Source organism: Schistocerca cancellata, chromosome 3 (genome assembly GCF_023864275.1).
Source record: "Schistocerca cancellata isolate TAMUIC-IGC-003103 chromosome 3, iqSchCanc2.1, whole genome shotgun sequence".
NCBI classification, from domain to species: domain Eukaryota; kingdom Metazoa; phylum Arthropoda; class Insecta; order Orthoptera; family Acrididae; genus Schistocerca; species Schistocerca cancellata.
The window spans coordinates 401,907,977-401,932,993 of record NC_064628.1 but is presented as its reverse complement, the minus strand read 5'-3'; the positions used below and the strand labels follow the sequence as shown (position 1 = coordinate 401,932,993).

At 43.7% G+C, this 25,017-nt stretch overlaps 1 protein-coding gene across 1 annotated transcript in view; it reads right to left on the bottom strand.

Moving 5' to 3' along the window:
• LOC126175147 (histone deacetylase 5) overlaps window positions 1-25,017 on the bottom strand; it is a 326,032-nt gene that overhangs the window by 227,013 nt on the left and 74,002 nt on the right. The gene's annotated exons all lie outside the window — the stretch shown is intronic.

Sequence of the window (25,017 nt, the reverse complement as noted above, 5' to 3'; positions counted from 1 at the left end):
TGCGTCAGTTAACACTTCAGAATGGTGAAACCAGTGTAGCCTGCATGCAGAGCAGTGCACAAAGAAAAACTTAAACTTTAGAAGTAACAGTAGCGCATCACTGTTTGCCGACGTGAATACTGCAACTGGCTAGTCCCTCTGACAGTCGGCTTGGCACTCAGCAGTGGTTGACACGGTGGTCCACGTCCTAAGTGCATCTGGCAGTATACAAATGGGTCCAGGATTCTTACACTGCTGCAACACCGCACACCACACAGCATTATCTGCTAAGAAAACACTACGAACTGGTATCGGAGCGGCTATTACGAATAGTCTTCATTCTCTGCGTAGAGACCGTGGCGATAAAATTAGGTGGCCGCCCGCTGTGGCCGAGCGGTTCTAGGCGCTTCTGTCTGGAACCGCGCGACCGCTACGGTCGCAGGTTCGAATCCTTCCTCGGGCATGGATGTGTGTGATGTCCTTAGGTTAGTTAGGTTTAAGTAGTTCTAAGTTCCAGGGGACTGATGACCTCAGATGTTAAGTCCCATAGTCTTCAGAGACATTTGAACCATTTTAGAAAATTAGGTAAGTAACAGCTCGCGAAGACGCCTGCGAGTAGTCACCGCTCTCACGCCCATCCGTGAAGAGAAGAGCAACAAACAGTAATACGTGATACAATAATAGTGCCTTCAAGCACTTTATGTAGTCAAGCGGGATATATAACCTGTAGATGCAGAAGTGCAGAATTTTGAGATTATCTACGTGATGAAGTGAAATGTCGTACAACGAGGGCCTCCCGGCGGGTAGACCTGATGGCCTGGTGTCCATGTCGGCGACTTGCGCGTCAGTGAGGATGAAATGATTGATGGTGAAGACGACGCAAACACCGAGTCCCTGGGCGGAGAAAATCTCCAACCCAGCCGGGAATCGAAGAACCCCCCCAGCATCACAAGTCGGCGCGCTGTCTGCTCGGCTATTGAGGTGGACATCTGTGTGATGAGCCTCGTAGATATTCGCGAGATGTGATTTATCAAAAATTTCTCTCCGCGGTCATAACCAGAAGAGCTCATTGTCCCGTCTTATTTTTTCTCCCCCCTAAGCGCCGATGATATCTTAAATCTGCGTCGTAGCGAGTCTCCTTGAGACACACACACACACACACACACACACACACACACACACACACACACCTGATGCACTGTACCGGAAGGCTGCGGCCAACTTGCCAGCACGTCGCGCTGCCCCGTTTCAGCAGTTTGTAATAAAGAAGCCAGCTCAGCTAGCCCCAGTCATTGTCAAGGTAGAGCACTAGAACGTCTCGGAACCTCAACCACAAGAAACACAAGCAAAGCTCGTCGAAAAATATATCTTACATGACTAAAATAACCCTCAATTTTCGTACTGCTGCCACTTCATTTATTAACGACGACGACGACAGATTCCGTAGTTCCTGTCACGGCAGCGGTCTCCAATGCCTAGTGTTGTCGTAAGTAGCTTTAAACTGATAATCCCTAATTTTCAAACAGCAGCGAGAAACGGCAAACAATAACAGGTTGGAAAATTTGGAAATCTGTGGTAAGTTTCTATGGGGCCAAACTGCTGAGGTCATCGGTCCCTCGGCTTACACACTACTTAATATAACTTAAACTAAGGACAAAACACACACACACACACACACACACACACACACACACACACACACACACACACACACACACGCGCGCGCGCGCGCGCACCGAAGCCTGCGGGAGGACTCGAACCTCCAACGGGGAGAGGCCGCGCATACCGTGGCAAGGCACCCTTAGACTGTGCGGCTAACCCCGCGCGACGGCGTTGGAAAACATCTTTTGTCGTAAGGAAAAACGCTATAACTGTCGAGCAGTTTTCGTTCACGACATTTTAAAAAAATGGTTCAAATGGCTCTGAGCACTATGGGACTTAACTGCTGTTGTCATCAGTCCCCTAGAACTTAGAACTACTTAAACCTAACTAACCTAAGGACATCACACACATCCATGCCCGAGGCAGGATTCGAACCTCCGACCGTAGCAGTCGCGCGGTTCCGGACTGCGCGCCTAGAACCGCTAGACCACCGCGGCCGGCCACGACATTTAAAACAAACTAATTAAAACAGACTATTTACTACGACACAAACCACTCTTCTCCAGCAGCAAGGTTTATTTAAGAGACCAGATGAAAAGTTTTTCGTCTGTAATGTTTTGCTGTGCTTTCGTAAGCTCTCATTTATTACAGAAACGGAATCACAGTAAATTATACATCATGTATGTGGTAATATTGTTTTATTTTTGTCAACCAATTCTTACTGAGTCGAAGAATTGTGCAAAACAGAAATGACTTTGGCATAAAGGGAATGCCATGAGCAGTATTCTCCGCACAAATGTATCACCGAAGCATGAAGCTTAACTTACTCGATAGCTAGAAGCTCAGACATACATCTTCCGCTATAGTCTAATAGACACACAAGACATGTCAGATAACTGTATTTGACGTACATACAGGATATTCGAGCTATAGGTATACACGAACAAATACTTATAACGAAAGAACTCAACATTTTATGTTGCCGGGTAAATACGCAATCGACAGAGTCAGTCTCCAAGATGTGATTTTCACGAACAGTGCTGACATATGGCGCATGTGGACAAATGTTTACTGTGCAGCAGACAGGCGTAATCCTGGCAGTCAGTCAACATGGTAGACGCCGCAACGAGAGGTGCAGCGTATGCTACAGGTAGCACAGTCAAACCCCGTAACACGTGTTGATCAGCGTGCAAGAGGAGAATGGAACTTGGATCCACAACTCTTCGAGAAATTGGAAGATTCATTTCGAATGCTAAAACAGATGTGAATGAAGAGACCGTGGAAGGTGTGCGCCAAGAATTAGCTGGAATCCATTAGACGAGTTAGTAGAGAACTTCTGCACGACTCTGTGTACCAACGTCTCCGGTTAGGTGTGTACAAACTTCACTAAGCCTGAGTACCTGTATCACCGCAGACGATGTGACATTGCTGTATAGACGAAGAGAGCGACTACCTCAATGTAGTGCTGGTCACTTTCGAATCTGCCTTCCACGTGTAAGGCAAATCAAAGATCTAAGTCGAAACAACGCCCCTGGGTAGACGACATTCCCTCAAAATAATTGAGATCCTTAAGATAGCCAGCTCTTACAAAATTATACCACCTGGCGTGCAAAATGTGAGATAGGTGCGATACCCTGAGACTTAAGTGAAATATTAATAGCCGGACGGAATGGCCGAGCGGTTCTAGGCACTACAGTCTGGAACCGCGCGACCGCTACGGTCGCAGGTTCGAATCCTGCGTCGGGCATGGATGTGTGCGATGTCCTTAGGTTAGTTAGGTTTAAGTAGTTCTAAGTTCTAGGGGACTGATGACCTCAGAAGTTAAGTCCCATAGTGCTCAGATCCAAATATTAATAATTTCTATTCCAAAGAGAGTAGGTACTGACAGGTGTGAATATTACGGAAATAACAAAGTACTGTCACAAATTATTTACAAAAGAATGGAAAAACGAAGAAGTGGCCATCAGGGAAGATCAGTTTTGAGTTTCAAAGAATTGTAGGAACACGTGAGACAATACTGACCGCCCGAATTGTCTTAGAAGATAGGTTGAAGAAAGGGAAACGTAAGTTTATAGCGTTGGTAGACATAGAGAAAGCTTTTGAAAATTTTAGCTGTACTGCACCTTCCAAATTATAAAGGTAGCAGGGATAAAATACATGAAACCAGACTACGAGAGTCGAAGGACATGAAGGGTAGCTGTATTCGAGAAGGGAGCAGGGAAGGACTGCGACGCACCCTCCACGTTCGATGAGCAAGCAGTAAAGGAAACCAAGGACAATTTAAAGATCAGGGAGAAGGCACTGTAGTTCTTTCATAAACAGCAAAGGACACAGAAGAGTAGTTGAACGGAATGGATAGTCTTGAACACAGGTCGTGAGATGGGTATCAACAAAAGCAAAACAAGGACAATGGAATTAAATCAGGCGATGCTGAAGGAATTAGATGAGACATTAAAAATGGTACACGAGTTTTCTTATCTGGGTAACTAATAACTGACGACAACCGAAGTAGAAAATACAGAATGGCTACGGCAAATACAACATGTACGAAAAAGATGATTTTGTTAACATCTAATATAAATTAACGTGTTAGGAAGCGTTTCTGAAGGGAATTCATCTTGAGTGCAGCCTTGTATAGAAGCGAAACTGGATGCTATAGAAGAATGCTGAAAATTAGATCGTACAACTGATGAGCAGATACTGTATCGAGGAGAAAAGATACTTATGGTTCAACTTGAGTAAAGCAAGATATCATGGAAGGGTCAATTTGGCATTGGAAGGAAGTGTGTGTGTGGGGGGGGGAGAGGAGGGGGGTTCAAATTGCAGAAGGAGACCAAGGGTCGTAGGTCATAGCAGTTATTCAGAGATGAGGAGAGAGGCTTGCACAGGAGACAGTATCTTCCAAACGAAGACCACAACAAGTAAAACAACAACGATAAAAGAAGTAACGTGTAGTTCCTGCGGAAATGTTTACACTCTTCAATTTAAAGAAACAGTTTAGGACACACCTTTTTAAAGACTACCAGACGGTGGTAGTAAATTGTTTTTATTTTTATTTTCGGATTTGGTACAGAGTCTAGCAGCTCGTTTCAAGGTCCGGTTGTTCATCACAGTGGCGTAAGAATGGTATTATCTTCTTCTCTTATAGCACTAAACGAATGCCGGCCGGAGTGGCCGAGCGGTTCTAGGCGCTTCAGTCTGGAACCGCGCAAACGCTACCGTCGCAAGTTCGAATCCTGCTTCGGGCATGGATGTGTGTTACGTCCGTAGGTTAGTTAGGTTTAAGTAGTTCTAAGTTCTAGGGAACTGATGACCTCAGCTGTTTAAGTCCCATAGTGCTCAAAGCCATTTGAACCATTTGAACTAGACGAATTTTGTGTGTCGCGTTATTTAAAGTGTTTTTATCTTTACTTTCAGATCTGACGATGTCCAACCACGTAAACGGACAAATGTGACTTTTTTCAGAAGATGAGGTCCTTTGCAGTGGCAGTAATTGCCGCCGTGGTACGTGACCAGCTGTTCCCCTGGCCTGGCCTTGACGCGCCGCCCCGGTCGGCCTTCACCCCGGTCGTCAATGCCACGCGGACCACCGCAGTTGGCACAACGAGACCGCGAGTGCATTCACGACACACTAGTGTTTACCACTGAAGCGCCTCGCCGGTTCACAAAGCATTACGCTGTTACACATACTCTGATAAATCGTGTTGACCCGCGCCAGCAGTGAGACAGTGGCTAGGCCAGAGCACGAGTGACACGCCGCGTCCCGCGGCCTCCGGTCGGCTAGGTTGGCTGCCGTGCGCTGCGCTGCGGATAGGCTTCTGGGAAGCGGCCCGGCTTGGCACGCCAGCCAGCCAGCCACCTGCCAGCGCCGCCTCGCATCGCCACTGCCGCTCTCTCGTTAGCACCGCATATCCTACCGAGTCGAAATTAAGTATAATCCCCGTACCCGAGAATGATGACCAAATCGTACGACTACAGACCTATCGACATATTACTTCCAGTAAGTAGATCTGGCCTCTGAGTACCATGGTCGTGAACTGCTAAGAGAGCACCTTCAAGCTTGCAACATCCGCGACAAATACCTATTAAGCTTCCGGATATACCAACTGCGTTACAACTGCATTACTACTTGACTTTCTCAACAAATGTTTTAGTTCGATGGATAGCTTAACACTTTGTTCCATTACGGTTGTGGAACACTCCGTCTGTGGTATAGGTTTTCAGTAATCTCCGCAAACAGTCACCTTTCGTGCTGGTACAATTTTTATTTTCCCTTTGTCTATATCCTCTGTAAAGCACGTGGAAGTTGTTACCTGCGGCAAAGCCTGTGTAATGCCGCATAATCAACGAAACTGCCGAACATAGAGAGCATTTTCTAAAATGTTTTGTGCCTCAAGCGTAAACCTCAGAAATCAAATAACCCCACACAGAGATCTCCAGAATACTATGAACTACTACTGAAAACTGTACCATTTTACGATGAGACGCCATGCCATTTGAAATCAGTAGTGGGAAAATAAAAATTATACCATTACGAAAATCTGGTAGTAGCAATATTTTCCGAAAACCTTTAGATACCTTAAAACACCAAAATATCGACGACTCGCGTATGTGTTGGAGAAGCCGTCACGGAAACACATACTATCAGGAGTCCTCTACGAGTCAGTTCTTGGTTCGTTACTTTTATCCCTGTATACCAATTACATTTCATCTATATGACACTTTCTTAAAACTATTACTTATTTGCTGATGACATCCAACCGTTTCTAAGCGCCAACCCTAACAACACTAGTTTTGTCATAATTATCAGATTTGGTTCGGCACAACCTGGATCTTAAAAACTACAAAGATGCTCATCATATCGCACCGAAAGCTGAAAGGCGAATGCTTTCGTGAAAAAGTTACTCACCTTTGATGATACCTAGTTCGCTTGGAAACTTCCGAAATAACTCTGGAACACCGTATACACCGGAATGACCACAATCACAGCAACAGGAAATATTATTCTTACCCACATGTAACCCACACACTTACAAGAATATTTCTGTATAAATAAAGAAAAACTCTTTATTCTTGGCGACTCTTTACTACTGTGATTTACTCCAAAAAATAAGAAAACTTACACAATTCTAATTAGCCGCGAATGCTTGCGAATATGTTTAACAGTCCGCTGTTTTATCCGGTCAATCGTTCCCAAGCACAGTTAGGGTGTTTGCGTTCGAATATGCGATGTAACTTTCGAAACGCTTGGTTTTCTTCATTGGGTTCTTCGTGACGTATGTCCACAATACTCCTCGCAGTTCAAATAATTATCATTCCGTAACTGCAATTCCAGATCTGACACGACGTGTCCTCCACTTGGCTATAACTACGCACACCACAAAACGTTTCCCCCTCCACTTCAGACATTCAACTCTGTGCCAAACACTCCAGTAACTGTGTCTGAGCCAGAACCACTCTGCACACAAAAAGTGGTTGAAATTTCAGCTCTTGTTATCGGTGTAGCTTCCCTCAGCATAAATCAGATGTCTTCCTTCTCCGCAGCGGCGAACTAATAAAGTTTTCAGACTGTCAATAATACACGGGCCTTCCTTATTCCTAACACCACTCCCTCATACCAGTGGACCACTTGCTTCAGCACTGCTACCGTTCATTATTCCCATCGACAGAAACTATATGTTTTCAGAAAATTAGTTAACAAATATTAATATCGGACGATTATGACTATTATTTCTACTATTACCTAAAATTCATGTAAACTGAATAGTATTTTTAACGCTCTAAGGGTGTCTGAATGAACGTAAGAAATGGCTTGAAGGCCCTAATCTTGACAAATAAAAGAAATGTATAAATATTTCCAAGAACCTGCGAACGGTGGCAGTGAATAACAGAGTGCGGCGAGCATCAAATAAGGGAAATTCGAGCATGTGTGCTCGTATAAAGGTAACGAACAAACATAGGCTACCTTCTTTTTCACGAATTGCAAGATTATTGGTGTCAGCATAACTCTTTTACTCTTTACAAAGTTCTTCCCAAATGGAGGAAATCGATTCTCGATGTAGTCACGCAGCTGACTTTTACAATGTCCTAAATTTTGACGTCATAACTGTACAAATGGAAGATTATTCCAACCTGAGAATGTCAATAGAAACCTAAATATTCATCTCCGACCATTAGTTTCTCATTTAAAAGTAAACTACTTACAACATAAGCTTATAACAATTGCACGCCGGCCGCGATGACCGAGCGGTTCTAGGCGCTTCAGTCCGGAACCGCGCGACTGCTACTGTCGCAAGTTTGAATCCTGCCTCGGGCATGAATGTGTGTGACGTCCTTAGGTTAGTTAGGTCCCATAGTGCTGAGAGCCATTTGAACCAACAATTGCACAAGTGACGGTCGCCGGTATTAATGCATTACAACTTAACACACTGACGTAACTGAACTCGGGTATCAAAATAATTTGCCACCACTGTTTGCACACTTTATTGATAAGGCTGCCTTTGCAGCTCCAACAGTATCCCGTAAACTCAGTGACTAGTTGACGGATGCAAGCTGCTGATTCTCCTCCGACACGATACAGCCCCATGTTCTCACACTGTAACTTTGTCAAGAATCTTCTCACCTGTCTCTGGCTCGAACGACCCACTATCTCGTAAGCTTATCTCCACTGCCGAGCCACGAACGTCGATGGGTCAGACGACAAAATGTGCCCCATGTGAACAGCCTAAATCCGTTTCCGACCGTTCATTTGTTACCAAAAAACAGCCAGTTTAGGATTCTAGACAACCTGTAAAATCGTTATCCTTCATGTTTCGGACACTTTCGGTACGGAATGATTTGAGCTGCAACGAGTGCACAAATAAAGTTGTGAGGAAATTAATGTCAAAAAATTTTTGGACTTCCACCACAATAGGAGTGAGGTAAGGGGAAGCAATTTCTACAATACTTTTTCCGGTATCGTGCGGCACGGAGGTCGAATGCCCGCCAGGACAGACGGACTCGGTCGCCACGTGATTGCTGCGGCTGATAGCGTTCCACGCCCAGCGCACAGCCTGTCGGTTCAGACCTCGCGCTTCACACTCTCGAATCTACTACGGCTGTTTGATAACTATCTCCTAGTCACCCGGTTACTCTCCCTGAACGCATCCCGGATTTGCTCTCGGTCTCGTCGTCATCGTCGTTGTGGCGCCGGCTTTGCGTAGCACCTCGTTGTCGTCTAGGTTGTTTGTCCTCGTTCCGGTCTGCTGCCTTGTCCGCAGTCTGTCTGTCGCATTTCGGTCGCCTACGGTAAGTTTGTCCGCAGGTGGCTCTCCCGCTCGACGGCTTCCTCCGCTTCTCCACTTCTTCCTTAAGCCCGACGTGCGCACCGATATCCGGCACTTTTCAATCTCACTCTGTAAACAACTGTATCCTAACTCCAAATATCTCCTTATACAGAGACAGAGACTACTCAGCTACGTCTGTCTACGAATGACGTGCCAATTACTAGTGAAACAAGAGCCTCACTAGTGAGAATACTAAGATCAGATAAAGGAAGCGATACAACATCGAGGCCACGCTATAACTGAAATGTATATCAAGTACATTATGTTAGCCAGGAAGGGAAATAACCTGAATAAAATAGCGGCAGCATGCTTCCATTTTGAACGCGTGCAGAACTTGAGTATGTATGATGTAATATTAACACACATCTTAATTCCATATCGACCTAGGTAAAAACACACATTTTAATCAGTAACGGATGCTTCCTCTGGTTTAGTAAGTTACTGGCCTCCGATATTACAAAAATACAGATTAATTCGCAAGTATAAGAGACCACGATCGGGCCAGTCGTAACCTACGACTGTGAAACCTGAATATAACGAGCACTAATGAGCGATAGCTCAGATTATTTATCTTAATATCGTATACTGTTGTTTATGTAGCTGTCTGTCACCTCCAAATTTTAATATTTTCACACTGCCACGAATTACGAAACTATACTCGCAAGCACACATTGTATCACTGTTTATGACATATTCAACAGTTCAATGTTTCGTAAACAATAATAAAACGTTGTTTGCGAATCAATTTCACAGTTACGACCTATATTGTTGTTGACAGCTACGTAAACAGTACGTGCTGTTAAGAAAAACAAAGGGAACCTACTGACGATGAAACTTCACTGAAACATATTTGCGAGAAGAAAGATCATTGTGTTTGCTCAAGGCACGATCCCTTACAATCATGTACATGTAGCACTTCTTAGTAACAATAGCACATAGAAATCTATAACAAATGCTAACGGGCTGACATTGTAAGATTCGAGAAAGACGAATGAGAAAAAAATGTTATGCCTCGAGGCCAACTCGGACAAGAAAGATAGAAATACAGCGAAAACGTGGATAGAGGATAAAAAACTCTTACACCAGAGGATAGCGAATAATCTCACTGCAGCAAACATAATGCAGGAGACTTGTTGAAGACGCTAAGACATACACTAAGTTGTAATGCCATAAGAACAAGAAGACAGTGGGCGATTGCACGTGCTTGTTTAACCAGCGCTGGAGAGTAAAATAAATGTTCTGCAAATTCCCGTGCGAGGCATTGTAATATAGTATGTGGGCCTCCAGACACTGAGATGCGAACGGAGGTGCGGCGACACTTTGTACCCTCTGTCACACACTGCACAGCGTGAACCAACGGTCTTAGTGCGCCGTCTAAAGTCTCTTCACTATTCACTATTTCATCGCTATGTATTAACCAATCCAAGGTAAATAGTCAGCCGGATAATTGAGGAAAACCAGTATTCGCAACAGATATCGCACACAATGCACCAGGGGAGGATATTATGACAATCAAACATTGTATGCTGTCAATCATTACCGAATTAGAGACCACCAAAAACTTGCCACTGTGTAAGTTAAAAATGTAGAAAAATAAATCTCACGCGTAGCATATATGTTATGACTCTTGTTTGGGTGAAAAAAATTAAAAAAAATAAAAGAGGGAGGGACGGGTCTCTTGATCACTTCAGGAAAATCCATTAGAAATACAACGTCCCACTCCCAGTAATTTTCTTTCTTACAATGGACACACAAAATGAAATATTTCCGTGATATAGCGACAAAAAAACGCAATATTTGGTTCAAAAACTTTTCTGAGTTAGGAAAATTCCTTATCTCACCGAAACGATAGCAATTCTAAGGAAACGGTTTGATGTGCAAACATCTCAATTTCAGACGAAGTGATTTCTTTTGTTTAGCTCACACCATCTTGCACAGCGGGTTTGATCACTTTTTCTGGCGATAAATTATTTAAGCTTTGCAACATGCCACGGGAAACTGACAACATAAGTGGGTAGACGAAGTATGTATTTTGGAAATTCCCAACACATTAAGTCAGCCGGATGCATACAGATGTGACATGTAGCGGAACAGCCGTTTTTATTCTTCAAACGGAATAAAATAAGCCACAGATCGAGAATAACTAAAAACATTTGTTCCATCGCAATGCACTTCTTGTGTGCACACTCACTACATCTCAAACTCGCAAATAAGAGAGCAAAGAAAGCCACCGAAAAATATACATAAATTCGCTATCTTGCAAATTAGGTCCATAGCAAACACCTTTCAGTGCATTACGGTCTTCAGCTGAAAGCAACCCTGCTACTCCTGAAAGTGTCCTGTCAGCCTTCCATTAGGTCGTTATTTTCTTATCGCCAGCGAAAAGCTTCTTTGGTCCGCCTACTGTAGATTTAGGTGTATGAGTGTTTCAACCGCATACTTACAGATTTTTTATAACTTTTTCTGCGATGACCATACCGGATTTATTCCTACTATTAGTTAATCTTAAATCGTTTAAATAAATGATAATGCCGGCAACAGAAAAATAAAGTGTCAGCAGGAATCGCTCAGAAGAGATGAGGCGTCAGCCTAATCTTTCGGAATCGCGTCGCTGCTGTTATCGCAGCCAGTAAGTAGTAGCCTCTTTTTCGGACAAACAAGCTGTTTCATCAGCGACCGCCACTGACGATGACTCACTTCTCCTCGACGCAAACGCTACCTTATCTGCAGCCGCCAGGTCGCGGGCCTCAGATACTGATAGGCGGGCGCGCTGCGCCTGTGTGTGTGTGTGTGTGTGTGTGTGTGTGTGTGTGTGTGTAGTGGGAGGGGGGGGGGTATTAAGGGGAGGGGTGCGGCGGAACAACTTGTAGATGATCAGTGCAGCAAAGATTCGCAGCCCACCCAACAACATGAATAAATGTATTGTAACATGTCTAAATTGACGAATTTGAATACGTGATCGGCGATAAATCCCAGTAATCAATCACAGGTTTTAGGTGTTTACGTAGGAGTTTCTGTCGGGAGCGATTTAAAATTGAACGATTATATAAACATCGCCATGGTGTAGGTATACGTCAGGCTCAGAAGTACTGGAAGATTCCTCAGTAAGTGCAATTCAAGCCCTAAAGGGGTCATTAAAAGACCCACTTTCGACCAATTCTGGAGCATTGTTAGTCGGTATAAAATCCTTATTAAGTATCATCGGAAGATATAGCAAAGATACGAAGAAGAACTGCTCGGTTCGGTTGAACGTCGGTCGACAACGAAGGATACAGAGGTGGAGCCCAAACTAGGATTGGGGGATGGATGGGGAAGGAATTCGAGCGCGTGCTTCCATAAGAAAAAAATGGTTCAAATGGCTCTGAGCACTATGGGACTTAACATCTGTGGTCATCAGTCCCCTAGAAGTTAGAACTACATAAACCTAACTAACCTAAGGACATCACACACATCCATGCCCGAGGCAGGATTCGAACCTGCGACCGTAGCAGTCTCGCGGTTCCGGACTGCGCGCCTAGAACCGCTAGACCACCGCGGCCGGCGCTTCCATAAGAACTACGCCAGTCTTAGCCTTAGGGAAATTACGGAAAAACTAAATCTGGATGGCCGGACGGGAATTTGAGCCGCCTTCCCTCCAAAAAGAGCCCAGAGTGTATCACTACTGTGCCAACTCGCTCTGCCGGGTTTGTTCAGTCACGGCACTGTTATGCAAATGCTCAACGTACTGCAGTGGGAGGCGCGCAACGTCGAACGCGTCAACCACCAAATTCCGAGAGGCCACGATCCACACTGAGTCAACATACTATTTCATCCACGTAAGGTTGACGTAAAGACCACGACGGTAAGGTCAGAGAAATGAGTCATACAGAGGGATACAGACGGTCTCCCTCCCCTCGCATCATGAGGAAATTTTGCTGGAAAGGGACGAATGAGGCTGGTACGGCGGTTTCAAAATACAAATGTCGGTGTAGCTGATCGCCTGGAATCGATGCACTATGCAAAGCTCTAAGGCAGGGCCGGCGACAGCGTGCCAAACTCCACGCGTGCAGCGTGTCAGACCACGTGTGGGGCAAGGTCCGGCCTGTCACTTGGCCTTGCTCGGTCGTTCTCGGAAGTACCAGGAACAGCGTGACACTTCATTTAGCACTGCAGTGTGGCATTTTGCGACCGGCACAACTCTCTATTTTAGGCAGTATCGTGTTGTCAGCACTGTTTACCCCCTTGCTACTTGTTCGTGCTACGAAGGACATTAACAGGTCCAGTGGCTGTTTGCACAAAAAGGGGCAGTCTAGCGATCTATCGTCACAATCTTTTAACATGAATGATTGACAGAAAAGAAGGATGACAATTCTCAATTCGCATAAGCGACGCGTACTGCTTATTTGCTACGAAACGAGATTACAGTACTGTGCAGAAAGAATTTAAACTTTCAAATGACAATGACGAGCAAAAAATTACACCGACTGACAGACGGGACTCTGTTGTTCTGAACATCGAGAAGAACTTTGTGCTGTCGTAAGACATCGACTGCACGCCGACCAGCGCAGCGCCGGGAAACGGCATCACGAAGGCGCTGCCCGCTCTTTCCGATCCCCCAGAAGACAGTGTTCCGCGTCCCCTGTCAGCGCTGACTCAAGCAGCCGCTCGTCGCTATCGGCCCTGTTCCGTCGCACACTTCGAGAGCATCAGTACTGTGTAATAGGAAGACGGAACTTAGCCTGCATTCTTCGAGTAGTAATAGTGGGTAAGTAATTACAGGAGGCGCAGGAAGCACATCAAGCCACTAGAAGTTAAATTATATTTCTTTCCTATTTAGAAATAAAGAGTTCTATTAATTTGAAAATGTTATGTGCAGGTCATTTTGGATTCCAGCCATCGGCCATCGCAACTTCTTTCCTTCCTCGTTTGTGTCGGTGCTGAGTCCCACAATAACCGACACGACACACTTCATGCTAAATTTGCTGGCACACAGTATTTGAAGAAACTGGTGGTACGAATAGTAAAATTTCTGAAGTCGCATCCATTATTCCATTTTAAGCTGCAACTGTTTTCAGTGGTGACGAATGAAGAGAACGGAGACTTTATATATTACTGCAGAGTGCGTTGATTAAGTCAAGGGGACGTCTGGAACTATTTTTCCATTTAAATCTCGCTATTGTCGGATTTATGAAGAAGAAAGGAGTGCAGGAACGAATATTAGAACATCCGGAACAGATTGCAGACTTCGCTTTTCAAGTGGACTTGAGTACACACTACCCATAGTAAAACACTGCATTTCTTTCTGATTTGATGGGGATGCATTTAAAAAGAAAATCGCGCTGTAGAAGGGACGCATTCTGACAAAGACGATCCAGTTCCCTAAGCTCACCAGCATTAAAGAAAGCATTACGTTTGCACAATTCATTGTATGAATTACAACGATAAGTTTTATAAAGGTTTTGAGCACGCTGTCAATCTTACATCTGTTTTCGAGCTGCTTCCAGGACCGTTTGCCGTTTCAGTTGAAGGCACCCCTGGCCATCTGCAGATGTAACTGACTGACCTGCAAGGTAATTCCAGTTTTAATTACAAACGCCTGCCGCTGGTGGCCGAGCGGTTCTAGGCGCTTCAGTCTGGAACCGCGCGACCGCTGCGGTCGCAGGTTCGAATCCTGCCTCGGGCATGCATGTGTGTGATGTCCTTAAGTTAGTTAGGTTTAAGTAGTTCTAAGTTTTAGGGGACTGATGACCTGAGATGTTAAGTCCCGTAGTGCTCAACGCCATTTGAACCAATTACAAACCTATTTACGTTAAAAGTGTCCAAGGAGCCTACATTGTTTTTCTCAGAAAGATTCTCATGTCTCTATAATGGGGTTGCAAAAATGCTACAATATTTCGATCGACATATCTGTGTGGAAGATCTTTTTCGGATTAAGCGGCGCGTTCGCAGTTTTCCCCTCTCCCCCCTCGCCGCGCTCAGACAGCGCGACGTGGTGGTTGGGGAAGTGTGAAGCGAGGACGAGTGCTTTGGCCCTCGGGCCCGAGAACTAAAGTTGTCTACTTGATACTGATTATAAGAAACAACAACAATAAAAAAGGATAACAGACAAGGATCTCATACTGCACAACAATTATCTAGAAAAAGGCGGACGAGAGTAATGTAAGCAAATGTAAATCTCGTGTTTTCAGCAGTGTATTCGTCTAAATGGCTCGACATTTGGGCGAGTTTACATCTCAGACTGGAAACCCTAGAGCAGGTATGGGCAAGATTTCGGCTTGAGGGGCACGAAAGCAGATGTGCGCGGCTCGACCCTACGACTACATCGAGCTATATCGGGCAAAGTCGAAACTGGTTTGCCTGTACAGGATGCCATCTTGCTCTTTTGTATGAGTAGGAGGAAATACTCGATTGGATGGGAGACTAGCAGGGAGATTGTACAGGATGTTGTTTCGAAAAGAAAGTACACAGCAGTAACTGTCAGGTACTATCGCAGGACATATAACGGTAACAGAAATCTTAAGTTACAGAATTTTTCAGTCACCCACAAAAAATTTCTTATGATTTTTCTAAACCAACTCTTTCTCAGCCCAGAATAAACAAGCAACAGAAAACGTGGGTTTGTTTTGAAGGTCTCTTTTGTGGTTGGAAGAAGCTACAATCGCTGTGAGTGTGCAGTGTGATACGGATTTTATAAAGAGTGATATTCAAGACTGGTTCTGTGCGTTCTGGACCTCGCAATTAACAACGTGTATGGCTGGGAAATGGATAAGCTGTTGCAGCGAGCCACCAGTTTGCTGAAAAACAGTTTGCCTGTGACTGGCAACTCAGCACATTATTCCGCCATTGTTATTCCTATGGCTCATCACACACAAAGCCAGTCTTAAATATGGCTCTTTATAAAATCCGTATCACACTTTATGATCACAGTGATTGTAGCTTCTTGCTTCTTACAACCACAAAAGAGACCTTCAAAACAAATCCACGCTTTCTGTTATGTATTTACCTGGGCTGAGAAAAAGTTACTTTAGAAAAAATATAAGAATATTTTTTTAGGTGATCGGAAAATTCTGTAACTTGGGATTTCGACAGCCGATATATATGCCTATAACCTATTAAAATTTCATTAACACAAGACAAATACATTTCAAGCTATATAATTTTGAAGTGATCAGCTCGTTGGTTAAGAAGCCGAAAATCGGACAATCCTTACTACAATCTAAAATAAAAAATATATATCAACTTTAAAACGAAATTGTTTTATTTAGCCTAATCAGAAGAAAGAAGAAAAATATTGGTAAAACTCATTTTGTGATAGGTCTGTTGTTTCACTTGTAATTAAAGGTTAGCTTCAAGTCTTCATAATAATAAAAAAAGATCGACAGAAGGCTTGCGTTCAAATGAAAATAATATGAAAAATAGGAATTATGATCAAAACATTCCAGTGTGGTTGCTTTTCTCTTAATGTTGTTTTTCACTTTGTCCAGAACAATATAGAAACAATTTTTCAGAGATTCTGTACAAATGCTGGAAGCGTTTGGGATATATGCTCAGTTCTTTCATTACATCCATCTGATCCATTCATATCTCTCTGACAGCGACACTTCAATGTGAACTGGTCACGTTCCTTGCGCGCCACGACCCTGACTCGCCGCCGCCAGGGCCCTATTCTGTATCTTTCCGCCATTGTGCCGATCGGTTAGTACGCGAGCGCACCGAACGGTCTCGTTTTCGAAGGAGAGCCCCAACATTATTCTGTAAGCAATTCGGAAGCGATGCCGAATGGTCCTAGCAAACCGAAACGCTGTTGTCAGTTCTCCTCGCGCCAACCAATCAGAAGCAATCTGCCCCAGATCAGTGTGTGCGCACTTCAGCCACACAGCGGCGCGAAGTCGAAGCGGCTATCACGGCTAGCAGCCGACACAAACACGTTTTTCTTCACAGTACCGAAAAGAGTTGTTACAGTACGCAATACTGTTCAAATTTGGTTGACCACGTGCTTCCAGGAATGTATGATAATGATAGAATGATGACTGTGTTCTGGACACTGCCATACATGTCCCATTATGTCATTTTATTCTCATTTACATCGAGGTTGCCTTTGGATTTTATGTTTTGGAATATGAGTTAGGAATGGAGTGTAGTACATCTATAGAAACACCCAAAAAATTCGTCACTTTTTTGTTTTCCATCGTCCCTTAGTTGCTTCAAAATTCATGGGGGTACATTCCGTCTATGCAACTAATTGAAGACCGTGTGTTTGTTGCCATAAGCGTTTTGCTTCTTTTATTCGTGAAAAAAAAAATGGTTCAAATGGCTCTGAGCACTGTGGGACTTAACTTCTGAGGTCATCAGTCTCCCAGAACTTAGAACTACTTAAACCTAACTAACCTAAGGACATCACACACATCCATGCCCGAGACAAGATTCGAACCTGCGACCGTAGCGGTTGCGCGGTTCCAGACTGTAGCGCCTAGAACCGCTCGGCCACTCCGGCCGGCCTTTATTCGTGAAGATGCTTCACAAATAAAAGAAGCGAAACGCGTATGGCAATAAACAAACTGCCTTCAATTAGTTGCATACACGGAGTACATCTCCATGAAACCGAAAAATTGTTAAAAAATTGTTTACGAGAGCGTCAAAGAATAATAAGATGCATAGAATGTGGTTGTAACTCGCTCCTAGAGATACAAATGACGAAGTAGCCTAGTTCCCCACATAATACATCAACGATTTGGTTCGTAACAACAAAAATTAAAAAAAAAAATTCTTTTCGAGAGCGTGTAGGGAGTGCAGCTATTGAAGTTCGTCATAGCAACATGCATCTGATGAATCAAAATGTTTCATATATGGTGGTATAGTCTTGTTTCATGTATGGTGGTATAGTCTGTTAAGAACTCCATCACAGATAAATACTTGCGACAAGCTAGAGTATAAAGACGATTGCTGCTAGTTTCATTTGCAGTAATTTAAGTTGTGCTCTTAGATTCCTGTTTTGACCACACTCTCGGAAATCGGTACGTATTCAGAAAAAATGGTGAATTATGTATGTATGACAAGAAAAAGTATAAATGTCAATGTCAGTTGTTTCACACATTGCAATTTCATTTTTCATTTCTCAAACATATGGAAGTCACGAAATCGACTATACTTGTTACTGAGAAAGGACGTTCTTATGTGTAAATAACAACGAATATATCAGAAGTCTAATAATGCGTTACAAACACAAATAGCAAAAAAAGAATTATCGCAACTAGCCATATGCGACATGGCAGGTCGTTGCCTTACCGACTTGGTTACTACAATTTGCATGCTTTCAGCCCTTTATTTTACGTAATTCCAGTCAAGAGAGACGTAGGCTGACTTCGTTGCCGAATAATGCGAGCTTAAAGCCGTAAATCCAAGAAATTTTGGAAGGTTTCCTATATCAGGCTTTACAAAATTCCTTTGCATTGTTACTTAAAAAGTTTTAAACACGTTTCGATGATTAATAAGTACCCCATTTCCGGAAAAATGGATGCGAAGTCACTAGTAATTTCAGCTAATACTCCTGTGATAAACATAAGCAGAGCCGACCTTTTGAAATGTGATGATTTTTTTAAAACTCTTAATTATGTAAAAATAACAGGTATTTTGTGAGAATATTGATCAAACCTGTTTTTTATGTTATAATCATTCTCGGTAACAACAATACAAACCGTATTTCTAACAAGGAAAAATAGTCTACTTTCAGCTCACTTTCCTCCTGGACGCGTCCTGGTGATTCTTCAGTAGCACAATCACAAAACCTGAAGCTAAAAACGCTCAATATGTTTTTTTTTCCTTTATTGTAATTTTAATCACCTATACAGGCGGGCTGGCAGCAGCACATTACGCTGCTCTTCAGCCTTAAGTGGAACAATAACATGACAGAGGTGATACAGACAATACAAAAAACGGCGGGCAAAAAAAAATGGAGATACAAAAAAACAATAAACATGAAGCCGTCCACGCTGCACGATAAAAACACTAACACTTGTGGACACGGCGCACAAAACACGAGAACGGCGATGGCACATGTGAACAGTGGAGTCGTAACTGCACGAAACACAAAACGAAGCACACACACGAGATACTGATGGTGATGATCTCCGGCGCGCGAATGTTCGCTATGCGTGTGCGAGTCCGGGGACCTGCCAAGAGAGGAGGAGTAGGAGGAGGAGGGGGAGTGGGAGAGCGAGAGGGGAGAGCAGAGATGCCACGGGCAGGGGAGAAAAGGGGAGGGAGGAAGAGGGAGGGGAAGCCCGGGCGAAGAGGGGTGGAGGGAGGGGACGTGGGAAAAGGAAAGAGAAGGGAAGGGATGAGAAGGGAGGGAGGGTGCCTAAAGGAAAGGACACCGGAAGTGGGGGGTGGGGCAGGGTCAAAGTTGATAGGAGGGGTAGATGGAGGGGAGGAGGGCATCATCAGGGAGGGGGAGCTGGCGGAAGCCACCTTGGGAGAGGGTAAGGAGGGTGGAGAGATGGAGACCGGGTGGGACGTGGGAAGACAGGCGCGGCAGCGGGCGGGGGTGGGAGAGGATCGGGGAGACGAGCGGGTGAGGAAGATCGAGTTTACGGGAGGTGTACAGGATCCGTATCCTTTCAAGGAAAAGGAGGAGGTGGGGGAAGGGGATGAGATCGTACAGGATCCGCGTAGGGGAGGGGAGACGGATGCGATAGGCGAGGCGGAGAGCATGGCGTTCAAGGATTTGGAGGGATTTATAAAAGGTAGGGGAGGCGGAGATCCAAGCCGGATGGGCGTAACAAAGGATAGGGCGGATGAGGGATTTATAGGTGTGGAGGATGGTGGAGGGGTCCAGACCCCACGTACGGCCGGAGAGGAGCTTGAGGAGACTGAGTCGGGAGCGTGCCTTGGCTTGGATTGTCCGGAGGTAGGGAGTCCAGGAGAGGCGACGGTCAAGGGTGACGCCAAGGTACTTAAGGGTGGGAGTGGGAGTGAGGGCGATAGGACGGCCATAGATGGTGATGTAGAAATCAAGGAGGCGGAAGGAAGGAGTGGTTTTGCCTACAATGATCGCCTGGGTTTTGGAAGGAATCAATATGTTTAAAATAATGAATCTTACATGTCAATAAACTATACCGAACCGAATGAGAGCGCCATACCGAAATCCAAAACCTCTCGCACAGTTGTCGAAAAATCGGCAGGAGGACTGATTGGTAACAGGTCTCAGCAGCTTACCTAATAGGAAATTCAAGTAAAGAACAGAAAATAACGTCACCCCCGAGGCTAACCTACTGCCCCGATCAGCATGAACGATACAGAATAGGGCCCCAGGCGTCCGCGCCACGCCATCTCTGTTTGGACTGGACCTCACACAGGGCGAGACGAGGCGGAGCTACGACCGCACCACGTGACCTGTGTGCGCTGCCACGCGCAATTCACACAGCGGCGCCGAGTGAGACACATGAGCAATTCACACTGAAGTGGCGCTGTCAGAGAGATCCGAATGGATCAGAATACATCGTCTTCATCAGACGAAGATGTTGATGCACTTTGTTTTGTAACTTGTACATGTTGAGCAGCGAAGAAGATATTGAGTACATACGTTATGGTTGAAAAATTGGAAGAAATACGGCACATCTGACTTAATGAAAGAACTGAACATGTATACCAACCGCTTCCATCATTTTTACAGACTCTCTCAAAGGTGTTTTTATACTGTGCTAGACAAAAATGAAAGAAAGGCAACGAAATAGAATGTTTTGATCATTTTCATTTGAAAATATTAGAACACTTTTCCAAAGCACATTTCACTGTCGTACATCAGAAATACGATGCGATAGAGATTTTGCCCTTACAGAGAGGAACAAAATACCCTTTCACCCAAACAACTTAATTCTAGTCATTGCAAACGCAAAGGACGATAGATTCCTTCTGTGCAAGACGTAACCAGAGGATGTCAGGGAACTTAGTGTAGTAGATCAAGGGTTGGAAGAGGCCCGATCAAAATTAACTGAGCATGTCTCGCTACACATTTTACCTGACAAACAAAGGGAAAGGTGAACTCTTGAACGTCCAGTAATTGTGGATTTGTCAAAGTAATGCAAAGCAGTGAAGAGGTACGGCAAGAAAAAAAAAATCTGTCGCTAGATAGTATTTCAGTTTCCCGTCTCTTATACGATAAACGTCTGACAGTAAAAAATGCCAAGAAAAAAGTCTTCCTTGACATGTGACAGTATACCTAAGCTGAAAAACGGAACTTATATTAACTACCACCGAGTGTATAATGAATTTCGACATGTGTGTGGCAAAACGCATTGACTGAGGACGGAAAATGTAACGCTGACTGTACATATTTAGTGTAATATGAAGAACGTTATATTTTCCATATATTCTGTTGCTGCTTGTGTGCCTTGGGCAGTGTTCTTCTTTCTAGAAATAAGCTTTCAATTTCTGCAACAAGTAACAGAGAAAATCTAGTGTTTCAACAGCACAATGTTGTAAATTTGCAGATAAAACGTTGTTCGATCATGGAAATAAGAAAAATAGCGCCATTAATCGAAAATAACATAAGCAACTGTGCAATAACTGCTACAAAAATTTGCAGAATGGCGTTTTATCTCATATACACCGCCTGCATCATGAAATCCCAAATAACTAAGCATGTAACAGTTTTTTGTTCCCCTTTCTTGTTACAATGCAGTTCTGGTGAACAATTTAATTGTATATCTTCACGGACTATATTATTCATAATGAGGTGTATTGACTAACCTGTTTCGTTCGGTTCTCCATCGATGTTCCGCTACGCTTTGTCTTCACTGCGACTGAGATTTTTTGTTTGCTTACGACTTATAATAGAGAACACATATTTTTAATTTTTCTCAAAAGTTTTCGTTAAACTACAAATCATCTCGTATTTTTACACTTTATGTTAGTGAAAACAGCAGCGCAGAACTTTTAACACCTCTGATACGCATCACTTCGATGCACCACGGGAAACAGCGCTACGTCCCCGTCACGTGTACACATGACACAATTTATGCGTGCAATGGGCCCTGGGAGCAACGACACGTAGTACAGCTCCTGCGGAGTTTCCTAAGTAGGTGAGTGGTGCTGACAGAACTGCATCTGTGGGGATGGGACGTGAATCATGCACACACCGGTATATCAGTAAGTGAACTGCCTGTAAGGATCTGCATACCATTTACGTTCTGAACTACAATTTTGACCTGGCAAGAATTTCCAAAAGAGTGCACACCCCACTACGTGGAGAAAGATTCATCCTAAAAACTAGTTGTTTGCTGCCGTCTGGCGTTTTGCAGATTTACACTTGCTTTGCCATCAATTATTACATTATAGTTATTACTTAATGTGATATGACAGCATATTACAATACTTTAATGGAAACGGGAGAACTGTAAACAGGTACGTGGGTGAGGCACAATTGTACTTGTTCGCACCAACTGGAAATCTGCAAGGCAGCTGCTTACTGACAACACTTGCGGTCAGAAAAATGTGTCTACATCACTGTGCTGCACATAACACAACATACTGTAATAAGCTAATGTTTTAACTACTGAATATTACGAGCCTCACACACAGCGTTCAGTATTCACATCAACACTAACTAAACTAAGGAAATTCAGTCTCTCTGTAGTTTGTTTGTTTATAATAGTAGTAGGGTAATGGAGTTTCTGGCACACATTGTTAGTGTCGGCTGCATACATTCAGGACCAAACTTGACTGATTTATGACCTCCCCTTAAGCTATTGTTCTGCTTATTGATTTATGACCCTATGGAAATAATCTCTCCTTCAGAAACCCCACCCTTCCCCTCCATCACCACCTCCCCTAACCCTATGTGAAATCCTCAAACCTCCCCATCGCCCCTGTAAGCGCACTTGTTTATCAAATTAACTGACTAATTAATTAATTGATAAATTAATCAACATGTCCCCCTCTGGGAAATCCCCCATACACCCTCCCCTACCCACGTATTTAATTTCATAGCACGAGGTCAGATTTCATAGTGTATATTTTTGTAAAAAAGTATCAAATCCTTGCATGTTCAGATTTCGAAGTATACTTTAGCAAAAAATAGCTTCGTAGTACCAAACCCTTGTGTGTTCAGATTTGGACGTTAAAAAAAGTGTCAACATGTGTTCAGATTTAGATGTTAATTTTTCTTCTTCTTATTTTAGCATATATCCACCAAATCATGGATGGGCTGGAGGCGGAGAGGTTGCAGCAGCAGCACCAACACCATGGTAAGTAGTATCTATCTTCTTCTTCGTATACTTAATATGCTGCTGATATTTAGTGGTCAGAGAGACTTTCCTGTTGTACATGCTTTCGAGTATCAAAATCGATAACTAACTATTTTACTAAGAATTTCGTAGTACTGAATATTGTTTCAGTAAATATCCAGCAGACAACTGATGACCCGGCTGCTGAAAGACAGCAATGGCAGCATCACCATTGTAAGTAGTATATATTTTCTTCTACATAGTACTGCACATATATGTAATATGCATCTGTTAGAAGAAAGAATTCTTATTCTTTGGTTTCGAGGAACAGAAGCAGGGAGGGACAGAGATTGTGACGCCATCCAGGAGGAACAGAGCTTGTGACGCCATCCACATCACAGCTATTGTGTAAGTACATATCAGTTCAACAAATTTTTTTCTTTATATTATGTGTTTATGTTTTGTTTTTGTTTTTTTTTTTTTACATTAAATCAATATGTTACAGTTGTAGATGAATTTGGAGACCACAATCGATTGATCCACAGTGGTTGAGGTGAGGAGAAGCCTGAGTGGGTGGAGGAGATGAAGAGAGAGCTTCATCGCAATGAGGAGATGCCAGATAACCAGAGGGATATGTCACGAGGTCAGAGCAGTTTAGGTAGTTTATACATGTATTCATTCTATTTAAAAATAACAAGTGTCCTTTCTTTCCCTGCAGCAGTGGGTGATCTGTAGAATGATGTACTCATCTCTCGTTATCCTTTTTCTCTACAACAACACCATCTATGCAACATGCAGTGACACAGGTACTGAGAACGATGGGAAAAAAAACCGTCTAGATGAGGACCACTCCACAACGCTGATACACAAGAATCTACAACCATAGTCATAGCCCTTGGTGCAACACTGCTCTGGTGTCCATGGGCCACACTCCCTCCGGCAAGTGGTTCAGGGATGTGGCAACAACCATCTCCACAACCAGAACTGCAGCCAGGCTGCTCACACTGGGGCAACACACGATCTCCTCTTCCAGTAAGTTTTTGCCCGAACCTCCCTGCTCCACCACACAACAGTCAGCAGCAGCAGCAGTAGCATCACTATCAACTTTCTGTAGTTTCAGTAATAGTAGTAGCAATCTTGTGAGTAGTGGCAGCTCCCTCTCCCATCCTTTCAGTGAAGGACATCATAATAGTAACACAATACCACAATTGGAAAACTTGGTGATTGCAGGCGCAATTGAGGAACAAACATCGTTTACTAGATCGAGAATCCAGCACAATGGTACTGTGACCCGGTAGGGTTTCAACAGGTTTGCTTTACTGCTCCATAAACAGAGCTCCTCAAGGTCGTCATGATCCTCAGTATTGCGACATTAAATGTAGCGCTCTGGTGTGTATTGAACTGTCACAACCCCAAAACATGCCTACGGGTTTGAAGAGAAAAGTCTTCACTTTCATTGATGGGATAATAGAGTGATAATAAGGAGCACATCAATTACCGAGCAGTTTCAGAAGTCCACCTTGACTGCCATACAGGACCAGTTTTCTGTGTGGAAGTTATGTCTGTACATAGAGGGTACAGCTACATCAAGCTTCCTAGTGATGTAGTTGATACAAAGGCATGTATTAATGTCAAAAATAAAAACCAACCAGGCTTGTTTTGTATGGTCAGTCCGACTCACGAGAGAAATTACGAGAAAAATCCACTGCGTACAATTTGATATGATAATTACCTAGGCATTCGTGAATGTTATAAGTTTAATGGTATCGAGTACCCCCGTCAAGATCCAGGACATACCTAAATTTATGGATATCGGTTCATGTTTATGGCCTGGAAAAACGTAAGTCTGACGAGCAGAATGTACATATAGTTCTTGGCTCCCTCCATTTCTCAAAATGTGCCTGTGAGCA